General features: G+C 45.5%; 5 non-coding genes across 5 annotated transcripts; 4 read left to right on the forward strand and 1 right to left on the reverse strand.

Moving 5' to 3' along the window:
- Positions 1 to 2,297: 2,297 nt before the first annotated feature.
- On the forward strand, positions 2,298 to 2,368 carry TRNAG-CCC (transfer RNA glycine (anticodon CCC)). Its single transcript has one exon. It is a non-coding gene; the product is annotated as a tRNA-Gly (tRNA).
- A 1,194-nt stretch (positions 2,369 to 3,562) lies between these two features.
- TRNAE-UUC (transfer RNA glutamic acid (anticodon UUC)) lies at positions 3,563 to 3,634 on the reverse strand. The gene has a single exon. It is a non-coding gene; the product is annotated as a tRNA-Glu (tRNA).
- A 4,715-nt stretch (positions 3,635 to 8,349) lies between these two features.
- Positions 8,350 to 8,423, forward strand: TRNAN-GUU (transfer RNA asparagine (anticodon GUU)). The gene has a single exon. It is a non-coding gene; the product is annotated as a tRNA-Asn (tRNA).
- Positions 8,424 to 18,412: 9,989 nt separating this feature from the next.
- On the forward strand, positions 18,413 to 18,576 carry LOC132541497 (U1 spliceosomal RNA). The gene has a single exon (XR_009552662.1). It is a non-coding gene; the product is annotated as a U1 spliceosomal RNA (small nuclear RNA).
- A 934-nt stretch (positions 18,577 to 19,510) lies between these two features.
- TRNAQ-CUG (transfer RNA glutamine (anticodon CUG)) lies at positions 19,511 to 19,582 on the forward strand. The gene has a single exon. It is a non-coding gene; the product is annotated as a tRNA-Gln (tRNA).
- The last annotated feature ends 2,283 nt before the right edge of the window (positions 19,583 to 21,865 follow it).

Here is a 21,865-nt window from a genome sequence, read left to right on the forward strand (position 1 = left end):
CATGTTACAATGCATAAGGACCCAGGTTCGAGCTTTGCAAGTGGTAAAGCAGTGCTGCAGGTGTGTCTGTCTCTGTCTCTCTCCTTCCCTTTCTATTACCCCTTCCCTCTAGATTTCTGGCTGTCTCTATCCAATAAATGGATAAAAATAATTTTAAAAAATTTACAAAAAAAAAAGACATTAAAAAAAAAAGAGAGACAGGGAGTCGGGCAGTAGCGCAGTGAGTTCAACGCACATGGTGCGAAGCGCAAGAACCGGCATAAGGATACCAGTTCAAGCCCCCGGCTCCCGACCTGCAGGGGAGTTGCTTCACAAGGTGAAGCAGGTCTGCAGGTGTCTATCTTTCTCTCCCCCTCTCTGTCTTCCTCTCCTCTCTCCATTTCTCTCTGTCCTATCCAAAAACGATGACATCAATAATAACTATGACAACTATAAAAACAAGAGCAACAAAAAGGAAATAAATAATTTTTTAAAAGCTATGTTGTATTAGAAACAAGATAAACACCACTTAAAGTATTAAATAGTATTGCACTTTCAACTTCCCTAACTTGACAATGCATTCAGAAAATAACGACAGACTAGTTTTAACAACTAAAGGACACCTCTAAGCAGAGATGACTGTTACAAATTGTTTATTTGGTAATTTTTTACTTATTTATTTATTTGTTTATTTACTTATTTATTTTTACAAACAATACTTATTAGTGGCAATGGTGGGGAGTACTGTGCCTTCTTCAAGCTGCATGGCCAGAACCATTAATAGTGTGGTGGAACTTGTGGCCCTTTTTCAAGGCCATGGCTCTTGCAGCCTGCAGATGTCAATCCCTGCATCTCCCTGAACTTGTGGACTGGTTTTGACACCATTGGGTGTCAGAATTTCTTCGCGTAGCTTTATGGAATGGGTCATGGAGGATAACCTCAAAGACTTGTATATGGAATCTTCACCTACCCAGTAAGAAATGAGGATTCTCAGAGCCCCACAGTGGCATCCAGCTACCTCCTCAGCAACAGACTGAAGGCTCTGCACAAACTTCAGCAGATTAACATCAGGTAACGGACAGGCTTGCCATAGGTTGCCCTCTTAGGAACTGGATGTTTATGGCTACCACAGCAGACTCGAATCCGATATATGACATAACCTTGCTTGGCCTTGTAACCCAGTCTGTGGGCTTTATAGGCCAGGTGGGGCAGAGGCCCTGTGGAGCTCAGAGAGCTGATGGTACTGCCAGCAACACACCCTGAGAAGAAAGCACATCACAGCCCACAGTTTCTTCCTGCATAACTACTGGATGAACTTGTAAGTGCCCATCTTGGCTACCTGATATCTGCCTCCAGACAGATAAGGAAAGAGCTCTCTACCCACCAGGATTCATATTTTGATTCTAGACAGTACTAAAAATTTCCCTGACTGAAACTCAAACCTGGGACGTGGCAGTGAAAGCACCAAATCTTAGCCACTGCTAGACCAGCAGGGGAAAAGCCAATTAACTTGCTTTCTTGCTGTGTGATTCCATTGCAGCTGTCCTGAGCTCTGGAATGTCTTGGTTTTGAGAAGTGCAGTGGCAGCAGTGTCTGTCACTCAAGTGTTTCAATAAGTGCAAAAGTCCACTCCATTCCTGCTTTCTTTCTTTTTTTCCTTTTCCTTTTCTTTCTTTCTTTCTTTCTATCTTTTTTTTTTTTTCAGTCTCTGGCTTATGGTGGTGCAGGGAAGATTGAAGGGGGACATTGGAGCCTGGGGCATCACAGTCTCTCTCTGCATAATCACTATGCTATCTAGCCTCAGCTCCTCCTGCATGCTCAAAGAGTCCTAGGTCACTCACAGAGCCCCTGCCAGGACACCAGGTCCAAATTCCGGGGAGAGAAGCCTGGGCCTCACAGCTCAGAACTCCCAGATGGATGAGTGGCATGAGGAGGTGGGCAACCGGGATTGGAGGAAGTATCCAGAAGAGGCGAGGTGGAGGTGGAGGTCGAGGTAGGGGGACAGCCCAGATCCCCAACCCCATAAAGCCCCGACCCACCTCCCACCTACTTGCCGCACTCCATTCCCAGGAAGGCCCAGGTGACAGGCCATGGAAAGACAGCACTCGCCAAGCGTCCTGCCGCCCCAGCGACACCGCCCAGGAGAGGCCCGCCAGGGTCTGTCATCTGCTTTCCGGACAGGAAGACGAAAAGCAGTTTTGGAGCGTGTTGGTATTCTCACAGAGACAACCCTGCCCACCCCTATGCTTCTTCTCCAGTCACTTGCTGGTGCTGGAGATTCTTTCTGTAGGCATGTCTAAGTTTTGTGCCTTCGTGAGGCATTGGTGGTTCAGTGGTAGAATTCTCGCCTCCCACGCGGGAGACCCGGGTTCAATTCCCGGCCAATGCATCGTGCAGTGTAGGTTCTACTTTTGCCTCCCACCACAGGACTCTAAGTAACTGTGCCACTTAACAAGTCACCTCATTTCCATATTGTGACAACTTAAGTCTTGATGAAATTCCTCATCAGAAGGCAATGAGAGTCCCAAAGTATGCAGCCCACCCCCCCCCCCTCTTCTAAGGAGGAACTTTTGGCAACCACCTCCCCCTTGGCGGGCGAGCTCCCTCCTTTCACCCGCCAAAGACTCCGCTGAGCCTGCGAGTGTGAATATTTGCACCTAAGGCCACTGTCCCACGGCTACCCGCAGCCTTTGTCTTGGAGGACCCCAGGGACCCGAAGCGCCGCGAGGTCAGCATCACAAGCTGGCCGTTGGGCTGGGAGCTGGGCCGGGTCTCGCTGTGGAGCCCGACGCAGGGGAGGCGGGCCCTGCAGGAGCGCCAGAGCTGCGGGGGAGGCGAGTGGCGAGCAGCCGCGGCGAGCGGCCCAGGGGCTCCGAGGGGCCTCTCGCAGAGCCGACACAGGCCCCCGGGTCGCTCCGAGCCACGTCTACTACCCGACGTGCCAACTTCCTCAGCCACTTCGGCCTCGAGAAGTGGCTTCGCAGAGCGTTCCTCGGGGACCCAGCGGAGTTCCAGAAACGGATCCGTGTCTCTGTCCCTGTCCTGTCCCTGTGTAGCAGCAGGCGGCAGCCTGTACATGACACCTTTAATAAGGGAAAGCCGACTGCTGCTAGCCGCTTTTAGATACCTTACTAGATCTTTCGAAAAGATTCGATTGCAGGGTATTGGAGTCGTGGCTTTACCCAGAGACTAAGGATGGTTAATTTAATTTATTATAAGACAGAGACAGAGAGACTGCGAGGGGAGGGGGAAGAGACAGAGAGTCAACTGCAGCTGTGTTTTTACCACGCGTGAAGCTTCCCCCTGCAGGTGGGGACGAGGGGCTTGACCCTGGTAGTTAGGCACTGTAGTGTGTGCTCTGAACCAGGTGCGCCACCACCTGCAACTCCCCCTCTACACACACACACACACACACACACACACACACACACACACACACACACACACACAGACTGGTACAGCCTTCTGTGCTGTTGGCGGCTGGGGAACTAAAGGAAAGGAGGCCTGGGAATGTTTGCGTTGGTTCTGGTGGAAGAAGAAATCATATGAGGTTTAGTGAGTTACCCAAGTAGAGGACAAAAATTTCCCTGACCGGGAATCGAACCCGGGCCGCGGCGGTGAAAGCGCCGAATCCTAGCCACTAGACCACCAGGGAACACACAGGAGTATCTCCCTCTCCCTCTCCCTCTCCCTCTCCCTCTCCCTCTCCCTCTCCCTCTCCCTCTCCCTCTCCCTCTCCCTCTCCCTCTCCCTCTCCCTCTCCCTCTCCCTCTCCCTCTCCCTCTCCCTCTCCCTCTCCCTCTCCCTCTCCCTCTCCCTCTCCTCTCCCTCTCCCTCTCCCTCTCCCTCTCCCTCTCTCTCTCCCTGTCTAACGGGACTGCACCTACCCTGACATCTCAAGGGCCAGCGGGCTGGCAGTGGCGGCAGTCCCCCCGTGGTCTCCAAATCGGTGCAAAAGGCCATTCTGCTCCGGCCCCACTTGCTTTAAAAAACAGCGTGTGGCCACTCACTAGCCTCCTCCAGGCCGCCGGCTCCGAGGGTCGCCCGGGAGAGGCGCCTTTGGGTGGAGGCGGCGGCGAGGAGAGGTACAGATTAAGACCTGGGACCCCAACTACATAAAGGACTCCGGGCTGAGGAACCCACACCGCGTGGCAGGAGCCCCCTCTCCACCTAGACTCCCAGCCCGGAGCTGGACCCGGATCCTGCAGTCTCCCATCGCCACTGACGCCAGCGCCCCCTTCAGGACGCCCAGGCCTAAATCTTGGGTTCCTCGGAGGAGGCTGGGTGTCCCTCCTTCCCCACCTGCTAACCAGCCATGTCAGCAAGCCACTCCTCACGTTTGGCTGCTCAGGTGCGTGGACGTGGCTCGGCGCCAGGGTTTTCACCCTCTTCAGGGTGGCGGCTTTGGGTCGGATTATGTATCCTCTGCCTGGAAATTACACCTTTAATAAGGGAAACCCTACTGCCTCCTTGGGGAGCTGCTGCAGTGATTTAGATCTTATTCTGTCCTCCTAAGGATTTTGATTTCAGGGAACAGGGGTTGTGGCCGAAACTAATGCTGAACAAATCTGTGGAGGTTTGTCCTACATAAGAAGTTCAGATACATTTGAAGATTTCTTTTTCTCCGACTTTTAAAAATGAAACTGGCGGGGAGTTGGGCAGTAACGCAGAGGGTTAAGCGCACATGGCGCAAAGCGCAAGGACCGGCATAAAAATCCCGGTTCGAGCTCCCCCTCACCTGTGAAGCAGGTCTGCAGGTGTCTGTCTTTCTCTCCTCCTCTCTCTGTCCTATCTAACAACGACGATATCAATAACAACAACAATAACTACAACAACAATAAAAAACAACAAGAGCAACAAAAAGGTAAGTAAATATAATTTTTTAATCCGAATTTGGGGGGTCGGGCGGTAGCGCAGCGGGTTAAGCGTACGTGGCGCGAAACGCAAGGACCACCTGAAGGATCCGGGATTGAGCACGGCTCCCCACCTGCAGGGGGGTCGCTTCACAAGCGGTGAGGCAGGTCTGTAGGTGTTTATCTTTCTCTCTCCCCCCCCCCCCCGTCTTCCTTTCCTCTCTCGCTTTCTCTCTGTTTTATCCAGCAGCAACAACAGCAAGGGCAACAAAATGGGAAATAATGGCCTCCAGGAGTAGTGGGTTCTTAGTGCAGGCACCGAGCCCCAGCGATAACCCTGGAGGCACAAAAAGGGGGGGGGGGGGATCGGGCGGTAGCGCAGCGGGTTAAGCACACGTGGTGCAAAGCACAAGGACCAGCCTGCTCCCCACCTGCAGGGGAGTCCCTTCTCAGGCGCTGAAGCACGTCAGCAGGTGTCTATCTGTCTTCCCCTCCTCTCTTCATTTCTCTGTCCTATCCAACAACGATGACATCAACAACAACAACAATAATAACTACAACAGTTATAAAAAAAAAACAAGGGCAATAAAAGGAAATAAATATTTTTTAAAGTAACAATTAAAAAAAGAATTTGATTTATAGCCTTACTCTGACTTTTTGTAATATATATAATATAATATATATGACAACTTTCTTTTTTAAATGTTTTGAAATTCTTTTTAATTTTTTTATAATTTTATTATCTTTATTTATTTGATAGAGACAGTCAGAAATTGAGGATAAAGGAGGAGACAGAGAGGGAAAGAGACAGAGAAAAACCTGCAGAACTGCTTCATTTTGAAGCTTTCCTCTGCAGGTGGGGACTGGGGGCTTGGATCCAGGTCCTTGTGCACTCTAGGGTGTGCACTCAACCAGTTTTGCCACTGCCAGTTCCAATTCTTTTTAATTAAATAAGTTATTTATGGTTGGATAGAGACAGAAAAAAATTGGGAGGGGAGGGGAAGATAGAGAAGGAAAGAGACGGAGACACCTGCAGCCCTGCTTCACCACTTGTGAAGCTTTCCCCCTGCAGGTGGGGACCAGGGACTTGAGTCCGGGTCCTTGTGCACCGTAGTGTGTGCACTTAGCCAGATGCACTACCGCCTGGCCCTGACTCTTAGTATTTTCTCCCTTTCCTTCTTTCTTTCTTTCCTTCTTTCTTTCTTTCTTTCTTTCTTTCTTTCTTTCTTTCTTTCTTTAAGTTTTTATTTATAAAATGGAAACACTGACACGACCATAGGATAAAAGGGGTACAATTCCACACAACTCCTACCACCAAATCTCCATAACCCATTACCTCCCCTGATAGCTTTCCTATTCTTGAACCCTCTGGGAGCATGGACCCAGGGTCATTATAGGGTGCGGAAGGTGGAAGGTCTGGCTTCTGTAGTTGCTTTCCTGCCAAACATGGATGTTGACAGGTCTATCCATACTCCCAGCCTGTCTCTCTCTTTTACTAGTGGGGCAGGGATCTGGGGAGATGGGGCTCCAGGACACATTGGTGGGGTCGTCTGCCCTGGGAAATCCGGTGGGCATTATGGTAGCATCTGGAACCTGGTGGCTGAAAAAGAGTTAAGATAGAAAGCAGAGCAAATTGATGACTAATCATGAACCTAAAGGCGAGAATATTGTGGATGGAGATTTGGGGTCTCCATTTTGGAAAAAGCTAGTAGGTCTATTCTAGGTGTATCCCAAGGGACCCATGATCCAACTAGTTTTTGCTTACACCTGACATCTAATATGCAGGTGACCTAAGCTATTGTCTGGGGGAATGGTGTCTTTTTATTTTCAATCTAAAATGATCGTGTCAGTGAACCACCGAAATTGCTGTATTTGGGGCCCGGTGGTGGCACACCTGGTTAAGCGCACACATAGCAGTGAGTAAGAGCCCAGGTTCTTGCCCCTGGTCCCCACCTACAGGGGGAAAGCTTCACGAGTGGTGAAGCAGGGCTGCAAGTGTTTCTCTGTCTCTCTCCTTCTCTATGTCCCCTCCCCCTCTCAATTTCTCTATGTCTCTAATAATAAAATAAAATTTAAAAAATTTAAAAGTAGAATAAAATTGCTGTATTCCTTTTTTTTTTCTTCTTTCTTTCTTTATTTATTTATTTATTTATTTTTATTTCACCACTCCTGTCACTAAAGGTCTGTGTCCCCATCCCCACACCCATGGATAACCGCTATAGTTCTCCCACGGTCTTTAAAATTGGTTGACTTTTTATTTATTTATTTATTTATTTATTTTCCCCTTTTGTTGCCCTTGTTTTTTATTATTATTGTTGTTGTTGTTGTTGATGTCGTCTTTGTTAGATAGGACAGAGAAAAATGGAGAGAAGAGATGAAGACAGAGATGGGGAGAGAAAGATAGACACCTGCTGACCTGCTTCACTGATCCCCCTGCAGGTGGGGAGCCAGGGCAATTAAGTGACAGACTGCCTTTGTCTGTTTCTGCCTACTTTGTAACAGTGAAACAAACTGCTCCCTCCACCTCTTTGGGGAGGTGGACCACAATAAAACTGTGTACTTTTCCAAGGTGTGAAGGTGCGAAAGAGAACTTCCCAGAGTGATCAGGAGTCTCCTATACACCGGTGTAATAAACTCCTCTCTTTCACCAAGCACTAGCTCTAGTCTTGTGCTTTGGGGATCATTTCTGCAACACTAGCCCATTATTCCTCAAACTATACCTAGACCTCTCCACAGCTTCATTAAAAAATAATAATAATAATAAGTAAATAAAAATAAACAGTCAGGGTGAGGCAGATAACATAGTAGTTTGGCAAAGTTACAAAGTCCTAGATTTGAACCTCCTTACCAGCGTAAGCCAGAGCTGAGCAGTGCTCTAGTATCTCTCTCTCTTTCTCTCATTCTTGTAAGTAAGCAAATAATTTAAACAAGAAAACTATCATTTCCACTCTCAGGGTTCTTCCTGGAACTAGAAGCTAAGCCTAAAACAGCAGTGCATTGATACAGTAAGTCCTGGTAGAGCGCCCTTATATGTCCCGGATTCCTTCTCACAGAGCGACCTCATAAAGTCTCCTGCTCTCAGGACTCCGGTTTGGGACCCAGAAATCCGCGCTGTCCCCACAGGCCCCTGGGCAGGGTGGGCTTCTTCACTGGGCGGTGAATCTTGGGGGACGAAGGGAGCCTAACCGGCCTTAGGTTTCCACTGGGCCCCCCATCTGCTGAGTCTCGCACGGTGGCTCCCCGGTGGCTCCTCGGGCGCTGCCACCAGACGCGGGCGAGGAGCTCGGCTGGTCCAGGCTGTTCTGCGGTCCTTTCAGCTGGTTTCCTGGGACAAAACTAACCGCTCGCCGCTGTTAGCTTTCAGGTTTTCCCAGGCTGTACGATTGTGTGACCCTCCCCCCCCCCCCGTCGTCCTCCCCCCACCCCCACCCCCCACCCCCCCGTCACGCCTGACTGCAGCCGCCAAGCGTCTATAGGTGCTTACTGTCTAGGGCCTGCAGCATAAGTCGTACACATTGTCTCTGTGGCGCAATCGGTTAGCGCGTTCGGCTGTTAACCGAAAGGTTGGTGGTTCGAGCCCACCCAGGGACGCAGTGGCCTTTTTAAACCCATTCTGTATGCTTTGTGTTCTCGAACCATCTGCATAATTGTGGGTGTAAAGTTATTATCATCCTGCCTTCTGTTCTTATCCACTTCAACGCTGTTAAATCTAGGGTTACTTTGTTCTATTGTTCTCATAGAATATCTTCTGAACATATATATGTTTGTGACTATGCATGTGGAACTTCGGCCTCCAAGAAGAGACAGAACAGTCTACACTGTGTCCAGATAAAATCTTTATTCTCAGTGGCCTGGAAGGTGGTACAATGTGTAAAGCTTTGGAATTTCAGGCATGGGGTCCTGAGTTCAAAAACTGACACCTCATGCATTTGATAGACATCATGTGGTCCTTTCTTTTCCTCCTCTTGCTCTTGCTCTCTAAATAAAATGTTGGATAAATATTAATTTATATTAATATTTAAAATAACATTAAAATAAATGAATAAATAAATGTAGCTTAATTTTAGTTATTCATTTATTTACTTATCTTTACCAGAACCACTCAGCTCTGGCTTGTGGCAGTGCAGGGAATTGAATCTGGAAGTTCAGAGCCTCAGGCACAGAAGACTTTTTTTTTTTTAATTTGTAATGAAACAAGCATAACCATTTTTGTTTTATTTATCTAGATATTTATTTACCAAAGCACTGCTGAATTCTAGCCTATAGTGATGTGGGGGGATTGAACCCAAGGCTTTGGAGCTTCAGAAAATCTTTTGAATAACCATTATGTTGTCTCCCCAGTCCCCATAATTTATTTCTAAGTATTTCTAGAGTATAGAAAACTGGCAACGGGGGCCAGGTGGTGGTACATCTGTTTAAGTGCTCACATTACAGTGCACAAAGGCCTAGCTTCAGGCCCCTGCTCACCACCTGCAGGGGGAGATCTTCTTGAGTAGTGAAGCAGAGCTGTAGGTATCTCTCTGCCTCTCACCCTCTCCATCTACCCCTCCCCTCTCAATTTTTCTCTGTCTCTGTCAAGAGAAAACTGGCAATGCAATGGTAGCATAATATTATTTATATACTTCTCACTTTAGTAAGTCCAGAAGACATGCTTTCCACAGAAGTCATGCCAAATTAATTTCCAATTTAGTTTCTTTACTTTTTAAACATCTTTCCATTTTTTATTTGAGTGGATTACACAATTGTAGGATTACTCTAGATTATTTTCCACTTTATCAATTATTTTCTTCATGAATTTGCCAATGCAACAGTCTTATTTATTTATTTCTTTATTTTCCCTTTTGTTGCCTTTTTTGTTTTTCATTGTTGTAGTTATTGATGTTGTCATTGTTAGACAGGACAGAGAGAAATGGAGAGAGGAGGGGAAGACAGAGATCAGGAGAGAAAGATAAGACACCTGCAGACCTGCTTCACCTTCTGTGAAGCGACTCCCCTGCAGGTGGGGAGCTGGGCACTCGAACCGGGATCCTTACACCGGTCCTTGCACTAGACTTTCAATTCTAATTGTCTCCAGAGAACATTAGAGTGGTCTCTTTGCTTCTGGCCAGGTAGTTTGTACAAGGGGAGAAAAGTCTTTCTGGCTCCAAGTGTTTTCTACTCTTTTAAAATAAATACTGGTTTTGTGGCTGGGAGGTAGCACACTAGATAAACTATTGAACTTGGAAGCATGAGGTCCTAAGTGTGATCCCTGGTATCACATGTGCCAGTGTAGGGGTAGATAGTATAACGGTTATGCAAAGAGACGATCATTCCTGAGAAGTCCTAGGCTCAGTCTCCTGCACCACTGTAAGACAGAACTGAATTAAAAAAAATATATATATACGGGATGATCTCACTCTCAGGCCGAAGTTGAAAAACAAGATTAGAAAAGAAAACACAAGTCGAACCTGAAATGGAATTTGAGTATTACACCAAAGTAAAAGACTCTGGGGTGGGTGGGTGGGTGGGTGGGGAGAATACAGGTCCATGAAAAATGATGAGTGAAATAGTGGGGGTTGTATTGTTAAATGGGAATCTGGGGAATGTTATGCATGTAAAAAAAAAAAAAAAAGAAGTAGAAACGCAAAGCAGAAATGACTGAGTTTGGAGTATGGCACCAAAGTAAGAAAGCAGAAGTACACTAGAGTTTGCTGTGAGTACCTCCCTAATACTTCCTCTCCACTTTTCCAAACTTAGGGTCCATGATTGCTCAACAATTTGTTTGGCTTTGTATGTTAACTCTCTTTTCAGTCACCAGGTTCCAGGTGTCATCAGGATGCCGGCCAGACTTCCCTGGATTGAAGACCCCACCAATATGTCCTGGAACTCAGCTTCCCCAGAGACCCACCCTACTAGGGAAAGAGAGAGGCAGACTGGGAGTATGGACCAACCAGTCAACGCCCATGTTCAGCGGGGAAACAATTACAGAAGCCAGACCTTCTACCTTCTGCAACCCACAATGACCCTGGGTCCATGCTCCCAGAGGGATAGAGAATGGGAAAGCTATCGGGGGAGGGGGTGGGATATGGAGATTGGGCGGTGGGAATTGTGTGGAGTTGTACCCCTCCTACCCTATGGTTTTGTTAATTAATCCTTTCTTAAATAAAAAAAAAAAAAAAAAAGACATGTCCCAGAGTGATGTCCTGGTTCATTCTATCAATCTATCAGCTATATATCTCTGTCTTTCTAATAAATAAATAAATAAATAAGTAAATAAATATTGGCTTTGCTTTTATTTGATAAGACAATCTAATTGCCTATCCTCCCTCCTCTACTGTGGGAAATTAGCATGCAAATAACTGTCTATAATATTTATTGACAGATTTTTCCCCATGTCTAAAAAAAATAGTTCTTCTAAGAAATATCATGAGCATCTACAGAATCTTCCATATGACAGGCACCTCTTATGGCACTGAAACCTTAAACTATTGGTCCACATTCTGTCAGTGCACCTGTTGAGTTGGAAACTGAGTCTTTCTTTCTCATTGTTTTCTTCCATCAGTATGAGATTCTGTTGCATGTGTGTGTGTGTGTGTTACTTCCCCCATCACTCATGAAACATCCCCTGTGAGAATGTCTTACATCGGAAAATGTAGCAGCAAGTAGTCCAGGAGGTGGCACAGTGCGTATGGCATTGGACTGTCAAGCATGAGGTCCTGAGCTCAATCCCTGGCAGCACATGTAAACAGAGTGATGTCTGGTTCATTCTGTCTCTCCTCCTATCTTTCTCATTAATAAGTAAATATATTTTTACAAAAAAATCTTGAAAGAAAGAAAAGGTAGCAGCAACAAATGCTGGAGAGGTTGTAGGGACAAAGGAACCCTCCTGGGGGCCAGGTGTTGACTCACCTAGATGAATACACATGTTGCAATGTATAAGGACATGGGTTTGAGTCCCAGGTCCCCACCTGCAAGGGGGAAGCTTCACAAGTGGTGAAGGAGTGCTGCAGGTGTCTCTCTGTCTCTTTTTCTCCCATATCCCCCTTCCTCTCAATTTCTGACTGCCTCTATCAAGAAATGAAGATAATTTAAAAAATTATTTTAATTGGCTCCAGGCCAATTTTACTTAAGAGAGAGAAAAAAAAAGGAGCCTTCCTGCACTGCTTGTGGGAATGTAAATTAATCCAATCTCTGTGGAGAACAGTCTAGAAAACTCTCAGAAACTTAGAAGGGGACCTACGCTATCACCCCACAATTCCTTTCCTGGGGATAAATCCTAAGGAACCAAACCCACCCACCCAAAAAGATCTGTATATGCCTATGTTCACAGCAGCACAATCTGTAACAGCCGAAACCTGGAAGCAGCCCCGGTGTCCAGCAACTGATGAGTGACTGAGTAAGTTGTGGTATATATACCACATACATAATGGAATACTACTCAGCTATTAAAAATGGTGATTTCACCTTCTTCACCTCATCACTTGGATGGAGCTTGAAGGAATCATGTTAAGTGAGATAAGTTAGAAAGAGAAGGATGAATAAGGGATGATTTCACTCAGAGACAGAAGTTGAAAAACAAGAACAGAAGAAAAACATTAAGCAGAACTTGAACTGGAGTTGGTGTGTTGCACCAAAATAAAAGACTCTGGGGTTGGGGGGAGGGTTCAGGTCCTGGAACATGATGGCAGAGGAGGACAGGGGGTGGGGTGGTGGTGGTGGTGGTGGTGGTGGGTTGAATTGTTATGTGGAAAACTAATAAATGTTATGTATGTACAAACTATTGTATTTAACTATTGACAGTAAACCATTAATCCCCCACTAAAGAAATTAAAATACAAGTAAAAATATTAAAAAATTTAAATCACATGATCCTTATCAACTGATGCAGAAAAAGCATTTGATAACATCCAACATCCATTTATGGAAAGGCCCTCAAGAAATTGGAAGTGAAAGGAAAATTTCTCAACATAATAAAGCTTATATATGACAAACCCCCTAAAGTCATGAAGTGGGCAAGGATGTCCACTTTCACCATTATTGTTCAGTAAACTTCTAGAAGTCGTTGCCATCGCAACCAGGTAAAAGAGAGATATCAATGGGCCAGGCAGTGGCACGCCTGGTTGAGTACACACATTGCAGTGCACAAGCACCCAGGTCAAGCCCCTGGTCCCTACCTGCAGGAGGAACGCTTCATAAGTGGTAAAGCAGGGCTGCAGGTGTCTCTCTGTTTCTCTCCCTCTATCTCTCTCCCTCCCCTCTCAATGTCTCTCTGTCTCCATCCAATAATAAAACAATTATATATATAAAAGAGATACCAAAAAAATTCAGATAGGAAAGTATGAAGCAGATGATATCCCGTTATATCTAGTGGACCCCAGAAACTCTGCCCAAAAAGCTACCAGTAATCATCAACACATTGAATACAGTAACAGGTTGCAAAATCAATACTCATAAATCTGTGGCATTTCTTTATACAAATGATGGGCCAGAGGATAAAGAACTCAAGGAAGCAATCCCATTTACATTTGCATCCAAAAAGATAAAATCCCTGGGAATAAATCTAACAAAGGAGGTGAGGACCTTTTCAATGAAAACTACAAAACAGTTTTTTTGTTTTTGTTTTTAGATAGGGACTACAAGAAATTGAGAAGAGAAGGGGAAACAGAGAGACACCTGGCGGCCCTACTTTACCACTCATGAAGCTTTCCCCCTACAGGTGGGGGCCAGGGCCTTGAACCTGGGTCCTTGTACAGACATGTACCCCAGGTGTTGGGAACTGCACAATTTTGCATAGAAAGGACACGCAGATCAGCACATAACTGCAGCTAGGACCACCTAAAACCAACCTAGTCCAGCCATGAGGTTCCAGAGACCACCAGCCAGTTTTATCCGTGCCAGGTGAATCAATCGTGAAGCTCCACCTGGAAAGCTTAGAGAGTAGTGAAGCAGCAGATATTTCTCTTTCTCTCTCCATCTCTTTATCCCCCTCCCCCCTCCATTTCTCTCAGAGAACCAGACAATCACTCTGACATATACAATGCGGGGGGGCGGGGGGGTGGTGGTGGTGAACTTGGGACCTTATGCTTGAGAGTGTAGGGCTTTATCCACTGTATCCACTTTATCCACTGTATCCAAGCCACAACTTAATTTTATTTGTTTACTTATTTATGCATTTATTTTTATGAGAGCATGGCTCATCTCTGGTTTATGGTGGTGTAAGGTCTGAACCTAAATCCCTGTAGCCTCTGATAACCAGTATGCTATACCCATCACTTACTTTTTCTAATAACTCTTCTTATTTATTTATTTATTTATTTATTCTCCATTTTGGAGCCCTGGTTTTTTATTGTTGTTGTGGGTTTTTTTTTTTTAAAGGATTTTATTTATTGATTGATGAGAAAGATAGGAGGAGATAAAGAACCAGACATCACTGGTACATGTGGTGCCGGGGCTTGAACTGAGGACCTCACGCTTGAGAGTCCAACGCTTTATCCACTGCGCCACCTCCCGGACCTGTTGTTGTGGTTATTATTGTTGCTGTTATTGATGTCGTTGTCATTAGATAGGACAGAGAGAAATGGAGAGAGATGGGGAAGACAGAGAGGGGGAGAGAAAGATAGACACCTGCAGACCTGCTTCACTGCCTGTGAAGCGACATCCCTGCAGCTGGGGAGCTGGGGCTTGAACTGGGATCCTTACACCAGTCCTTGTGCCTAATAACTCTTCTTCTTCTTCTTCTTTTTTTTAATATTTATTTCATTGTTGTAGTTATTGTTGTTGTCTAATAACTCTTCTTAACACACTTGTACTTGCTGATCATTCTCATATTTGGTTAAACTTTTCATAATTCTGTAAGAACCAGGAAGACTCAATATGGGTAAAAAAAAAAAAAAAAAAGGAAGGAAGAAGAAAGAAAGAAAGAAAGAAAGGAAATTATCTAGTTAGGCTCCTGAGAACATAGGATAATGGAGTTTTTTAAGTTGCTCATCTGAGTCTTTTGTGAGAATTTGCACCAGACTGTGCTACCTATCTCCTCTATTTTTACTTATTTTCTTAGCCGAGCACTGAATGGTGATGTCTTATCATGGTGTGGGAAATTGGGTTTTGGAGCCTTTGGGTATTAAAGTCTTTTTGTATAACAAGTATGCTGTCTCCCCTACCTGCCCATCTCTCCTGTGCTTTCATATACATTTTGAAAAAATTATTTATTTTCCCTATTGTTGCCTTTGTTGTTTTTTATTGTTGTCGTTATTGTTGTTGTTGATGATGATGTTGTCATTGTTAGAAAGGACAGAGAGAAATGGAGAGAGGAGGGGAAGACAGAGAGGGGGACAGAAAGATGGACACCTGCACAACTGCTTCCAGCCTGTGAAGCAACTCCCCTGCAGGTGGGGAGCCAGGGGCTCCAACTGGGATCCTTACTCCAGTCCTTGTGCTTTGCGCCACCTGTGCTTAACCCCCTGAGCTACCGCCAAACTCCCTACTTTCATATACATTTTAAAAGTTTTTGCTAGAGTACGGTGCACATAAGCATGTATGTGTGTGTGTGTGTGTGTGTGTGTGTGTGTGTGTGTGTTTACCAGCGTTCTGACTTATGGTGGTGCTGGGAAACATGTGCCATTGGTCTTGACACTGCAATCTCCACTCTGGCTAATGCAAACAAAGTTACTCAAACAAGGACAAATATTCTAAGACTAAATTTTATTTTAAGAAAGGCCAGTGTAACAACGAGACAACAAATAACCCCATCCAAAAATGGGGGGAGGGCATGCACAGAATATTCACCACAGAAGAGATCCAAAAGGACAAGAAACACATGAAAAAATGCTCCAAGTCTCTGATTGTCAGAGAAATGCAAATAAAGACAACAATGAGATACCACTTCACTCCTGTGAGAATGTCATACATCAGAAAAGGTAACAGCAGCAAATGCTGGAGAGGGTGTGGGATCAAAGGAACCCTCCTACACTGCTGGTGGGAATGTCAATTGGCCCAACCTCTGTAGAGAACAGTCTGGAGAACACTCAGAAGGCTAGAAATGGACCTACCCTATGACCCTGCAATTCCTCTCCTGGGGACAGATCCTAAGGAACCCAACACATCCATCCAAAAAGATCTGTGTACACATATGTTCTTGGCGGCACAATTTGTAATAGCCAAAACCTGGAAGCAACCCAGGTGTCCAACAACAGATGAGTGGCTGAGCAAGTTGTGGTCTATCTATATACACAATGGAATACTACTCAGCTGTAAAATAAATGGTGACTTCACCGTTTTCAGCCGATCTTGGGTGGACCTTGAAAAATCCATGTTAAGTGAAATAAGTCAGAAACAGAAGGATGAATATGGGATGATCTCACTCTCAGGCAGAAGTTGAAAAACAAGATCAGAAGGAAAAACAAAAAAACAAAAAAACCCACACAAGTTGAACCTGAAATGGAATTGGCGTATTGCATCAAAGTAAAAGACTCTGGGGTGGGGGTGGGTGGGTGGAGAGAATACAGGTCCAAGAAGGATGACAGAGGACCTAGTGGGGGTTGTATTGTTATATGGGAATATGGGGAATGTTATGCATGTACAAACTATTGTATTTACTGTTGAATGTAAAACATTAATTCCCCAATAAATAAATTAAAAAAAAAAAAAAAAAAGGCCAGTGTGGCAAACACCCTTCTGTCTGAGGGAGACAGAAAAAGTGTGTGCCTTATCAGAGAACAGTCTATCTTTTTACAAGTGTGTAACAAAGAAATAACACAGAAAGCTGACATCAGCAAGAATCATATGGGGTGTATTTGGAAAGGAGTTTATAGTATTATAGTAATACTGGGGATTGAACCTAGGCCTTTGGAGCCTCAGGTTTAAGTCACTTTGCAGAACTCTTACGGTATCTCACCTGCCCCTGTTGTTAAAATTCGGAAGGCTCTTGCCAGGCGGGTCTAGCTTCACGGCGGGTAACAGAGACGCGGAGACAACGGCTGGGCAGGGAAGCTGTATTTCTTTATTCAGGAACAACGATTCATAAACTAAGACAAACTAATCACCAAACAGAACTCTGCTGTCTCTTTGCTGCGGCACAAGCGGAACTCCCTCTTACTCTGTAACTCGGGAACTCTCCAACTCTGGAACTCTGGAACTCTGGAACTCTCGTACTGGGGAACCCTCTGAAACTCTTCCACTGTGGAACTCTCTCTTACTCTGTAACTCTGAAACTCTCGATCTGATCTCCAGAACTCAGGAACTCTCTCGGACTCAGGAACCCTCTCTCGGGGTTCCTTGGGGCGGGGCCAAGCAGGCCCGCGAAATTAACAGGACTGATGCAATTCTCTTGGCGGGGAAGAACTACCCAATGTAAAGCATACAACAGCCCCAAAGCACTCTTTTCATATTTCTGGCTCATTTACTCTCACTCTTCTTGTCCTTCTCATCACCTTCAAACACAGAGAACACAAGCTCTCCTTCTTTGCACCTGACATGCAACAGCAGTATAGAAATCTTTAGTGTCCATTTCTCCTTGACTCTCTCAGCAGGATTTGCAAATAATTCATTTAATTTAATTTTATTTTATCTTTACTTACTCATTGGATAGAGACAGACAAAAATCAAGAGGGAAGGGAGAGACAGAGAGACACCTGTGGCACTGCTTCACCACTCATAAAGTTTTTCCCCTACGGGTGGGGACCAGGGGCTTGAAGCCAGGCCCTAGCACATTCTAAGGTGTGCTCAAGCAGGTGCACCACCACCTGGCCCCTAAATCATACATGTTATTCTATCATATTTATCTGACAGGAAGGACAGAGAGCAATTGAGAGGGGAGGGTTATAGAGAGGAAGAGAGAGACAAGAGACACCTGCAGCACTGTTTTACCATTCCTGGTGTTCCCCACTGGGAGAACATATGGGAGCCAAGGATTTGAACCTGAGACCTTGCCCATGGTATCACTTGCAGTTAACCAAGCACCCCACCACCCAGCCTCAATAATATATTTTCAGCACTATCAGAAGTAATTTTAATTTCTTCCCTATCTGAAAATGTTAGACTATGACTAAAACAAACAACAAAACAATCCCTAAATTTTTGACAGCACTTTTTTTTTTTTTCCCCAGAGAGGGGGATCTCTGTTTTCTGGTGAGAATGGGGTTTGAACCTAAAGCTCTTCTGCCTCAGAGGCCCTGTGCAGAGGCACTATACTAGATCAGCAATCTACATATGCAGCACCTTTCGACAGCAACAGTAGAGGCCTGCCTAACATACATAGGCAGCTCTAATAATGAAGGTGGAAAAGAGAGAGTGCGACATCACTCCGGGAGCAAAGGGGGGTGTTGCACGGAGTGAAAGGCAGGGCTACGATTCCTAAGGGCGCAGACAGCAGGCGCGTCTATGCAGATGAGGGAGGGCGCGCAGGGGCTGATGGTTGTTGTTGTGCGGATGAAGGGCGGCGTGGTCGCGGGTGCTTTTGTGAGCGAGTGCAGGCCGGTTGTTTGCAGGCGAGCGTCCTCGGTGTGTGGGAGTTGTGTGGAGGCTGCGAGTGTGTTTGGTAAAGTGAGCGTGAGTTTACAGTGTATGTCGCGTGAGGCTGTAGAGGGGCTGCGGGCGAGCAAGTCATACTTACCTGGCAGGGGAGATACCATGATCACGAAGGTGGTTTTCCCAGGGCGAGGCTTATCCATTGCACTCCGGATGTGCTGACCCCTGCGATTTCCCCAAATGTGGGAAACTCGACTGCATAATTTGTGGTAGTGGGCGACTGCGTTCGCGCTCTCCCCTGGTAGTGGAGTTTGAAAGTCAGGACACAGTACCCTAGCTGTATATTTGTCGTTCTGTCCTTTTCTGGTGGCATCACATAAGACAGTGGCAAAGTCGTTGCATCTATTCTCTTTCCTCTCTCGGAAGACCTGTTTTTAACTTGTATATTGCAATATAAGGTGGTATTTCTTTCTTGGCAGCTACTGGAAGCGAAAGGAAATGTCTTCTCATTCAGGCAGGATCTTTATATCCCACCGGGGCGGGCGGGGGCCTAGGCCTAGATGGACATGGTTAGGAAAAGAGACTCTCAGGGCTGTGACTCCGTCGTTTTAGGTTCAGTGCCCTAAACCAAAGGTGTGTAGGAAAAAAATGGTTTTTTATCTTACTTCTTGCTGGTACTTTGGCAGAATACGCCCATGGATTTTGTGTTTTAAGATTATGGATTCTGTGTTTAAGATGGGAGCTACCCAGCAGCAGAGGTAGTGATGATGCTTGCTCTTTACCCCTGGCCAGGACATTGTTTCTTTAGATAGGCTTTCCTCACTAGGGTTTGCACAAAAGATCTACAGATGTCCATGCTCTCTGGGCAGAGGAGTAGTGGTGCTGAGAAATGTTATCCCTTAGTCCTGATCCTACAGTAAGTGTGCAGGACACACAAAGGACACATGCACCGCACATCTATGCTGCCATCTGTTGCTGGCTGCAACTCTTGTATGTGTGGTCTGTTAGGTCTAGGAGGGAGCTGGTACAGTTGCAGAAAGGGAACTAATCCCCTTAGACCAGTGTCCTTTCCCAGTGTCCTTAAACACTTAGCATGACTTTGTATCTCTATATTATTTTACTGATGACGAATCAATTGAATCCTAAGCAAAATCTTAGATTCCAGGTAGAAAATACACTAGATAGGAATGCATCGCTCACCACTACTAGACAAGTAATGGAGCTATGTTCAGAGGGGTTCCATGGTGTAATGGTTAGCACTCTGGACTCTGAATCCAGCGATCCGAGTTCAAATCTCGGTGGGACCTTATTTAGCTGAAACACAGCAGGTTTTTAGAGATTTCTCTCCTCTTGATCCAGTATCCGGTTACAGGAAGCAAGTTGCAATCTTACCCACCCCCCAGTTTTGTTTATTCCCGCCCCTCCCACCTCTTTGAATTGCTGCCACCTCAGGACTAAGGCTTTCAGAAACCTATTGCTCCGAGTAGTTGGACTCACAGGAACATTGGACTGATTCCAAGAGTGGTTGAAACACACACACACAACCTCACAGTCCTTGCAGCTCTGCCCATCAGTCAAAAGGCCCACCAGTCATTGGCCCATTTGGTTGAAAGGCAGAGATTGAGCTCATGAACCCCAAGAGCAGGAGGTGCTCTCCTGAGGCAGGCGGGTTACCTGGTGAGTCCGAGGAAGGGCTCTCTGGAGTACAAGTCTGGCTGGGGCTTACAGTGACTGGCAGCTTCCTAGTCGTTGTATGGAGGGTTGGCAAGCTAAATTGGAAGTATTTTTCTGTTGTCGTTCTAATGATCATTCTTAGTCTCAACTGCAGTATATTCTAGTCTTGCGTAGTCCGAATTTCCAGAAATTTGACCTCCCAGAAATCTCCTTTGGTCCCAAGTCCAGTCAAGAAGAGAAATACAGGCCGTTGACTATATATATAAATATATATATATATATATATATTTTTTTTTCACTCTCTGGTCCTTTACCAATTGGGCCCTTGAATAAGTTCCAGCTTATGTATAGTCCTTGAATAAGTTCTAGCTTATATATAGTCCCAAACTAAAATAATCTAAAATAATCATAATAATCTAAAAATAATCATTCCTATCTAATGTATTTTCTACCTGGAATCTAAGATATTGCCTAGGATTCACTTGATTCGTAATCAATAAAATAATACAGAGATACAATGTCATGCTAAGTGTGAAAGGACACTGGTCTAAGGGAATTAGTTCCCTTTCTGCAACTATACCAACTCCCTCCCAGACCTAACAGATCACATATACAAGAGTTGCAGCCAGCAACAGATGGCAGCATAGATGTGTGGTGCATGTGTCCTGCACACTTACTGTAGGATCAGGACTAAGGGCTGACATTTTTCAGCACCACTCCTCCTCTGCCCAGAGAGCATGGACATCTATAGATCTGATGTGCAAACCCTAGTGAGGAAAGCCTGTCTAAAGAAAGAATGTCAGGGGCAGGTCGGTAGTGCACCTGTCTAAGCGCACATGTTGCAGCGCGCAAGGAGCCGGGTTCGAGCCCCTGTCTCCACCTGCAGAGGGAAAGCTTCACTAGTAGTGAAGCAGGGCTGCAGGTGTCTCTCTGTCTCTCCTCCCCATCACCCCCTTCCTTCTCGCTTTCTGGCTGTCCCTATCCAATAAGTAAATTAAAAGTAATTTAAAAAAAAAAAAATTAGAAATGTCTTGGGGCAGGGGTAGAGAGCATGATGGTTATGCAAAGAGACTCTCATGCCTGAGGCTCCAAAGTCCAAACGTTTTTGGCCTAATGGATTCATTGTTTCCTTTGTGCATGGATAGTGCTCTGTAAACACCTCTATAACTAACACAAACTTGTGAGCCTGAAAGCAGCTCTCTACAAGCACAATCTGATGGTTCCCTGATTGAGGTCCTAACCTTGATTACCTAGTAACCAAGTCTTTTCACTTTCTTTTTTAAAATATATATTTATTCCCTTTTGTTGCTCTTGTTGTTTTATTGTTGTAGCTATTATTGTTGTTGTTGATGTCGTCGTCGTTGCTGGATAGGACAGAGAGAAACTGAGAGAGGAGGAGAGACAGAGAGGGAGAGAGAAAGATAGACACATGCAGACCTGCTTCGCCACTTGTGAAGCGACTCCCTGCAGGCGGGGAGCCGGGGGCTCCAACCAGAATCCTTATGTTGGTCCTTGTGCTTTGCATGGCCATGTGCGCTTAAAACCATCTTTTCACTTTCATCAGGGGCCTTTGATTTCAGTAGACACTGGTGATGACAGATTCCTTCTCTGGGGAGGAAGCACTGAGCAAGCATCATCACTACCTCTGCCGCTGGGTAGCTCCCATCTTAGACACAAAATCCATGGAGTATTCTGTCGGTGCACAAGCAGGAAGTAAAATAATCATCTCTGAAAATTCTTTGTTTGGGTAGGGGTACATAGCAGAATGGTTATGCAAAGAGACTCTCATGCCTGAGGCTCCTAACTCCCAGGTTCAATCCCCTGCACTACCATAAACCAGAGTTGAGCATTGCTCTGGTAAAATAAATACATAAGGGTGGAAGTAGATAGCATAATGGTTATGCAAAGAGACTCTC

Source organism: Erinaceus europaeus, chromosome 11 (assembly GCF_950295315.1).
Source record: "Erinaceus europaeus chromosome 11, mEriEur2.1, whole genome shotgun sequence".
Lineage (NCBI taxonomy): Eukaryota > Metazoa > Chordata > Mammalia > Eulipotyphla > Erinaceidae > Erinaceus > Erinaceus europaeus.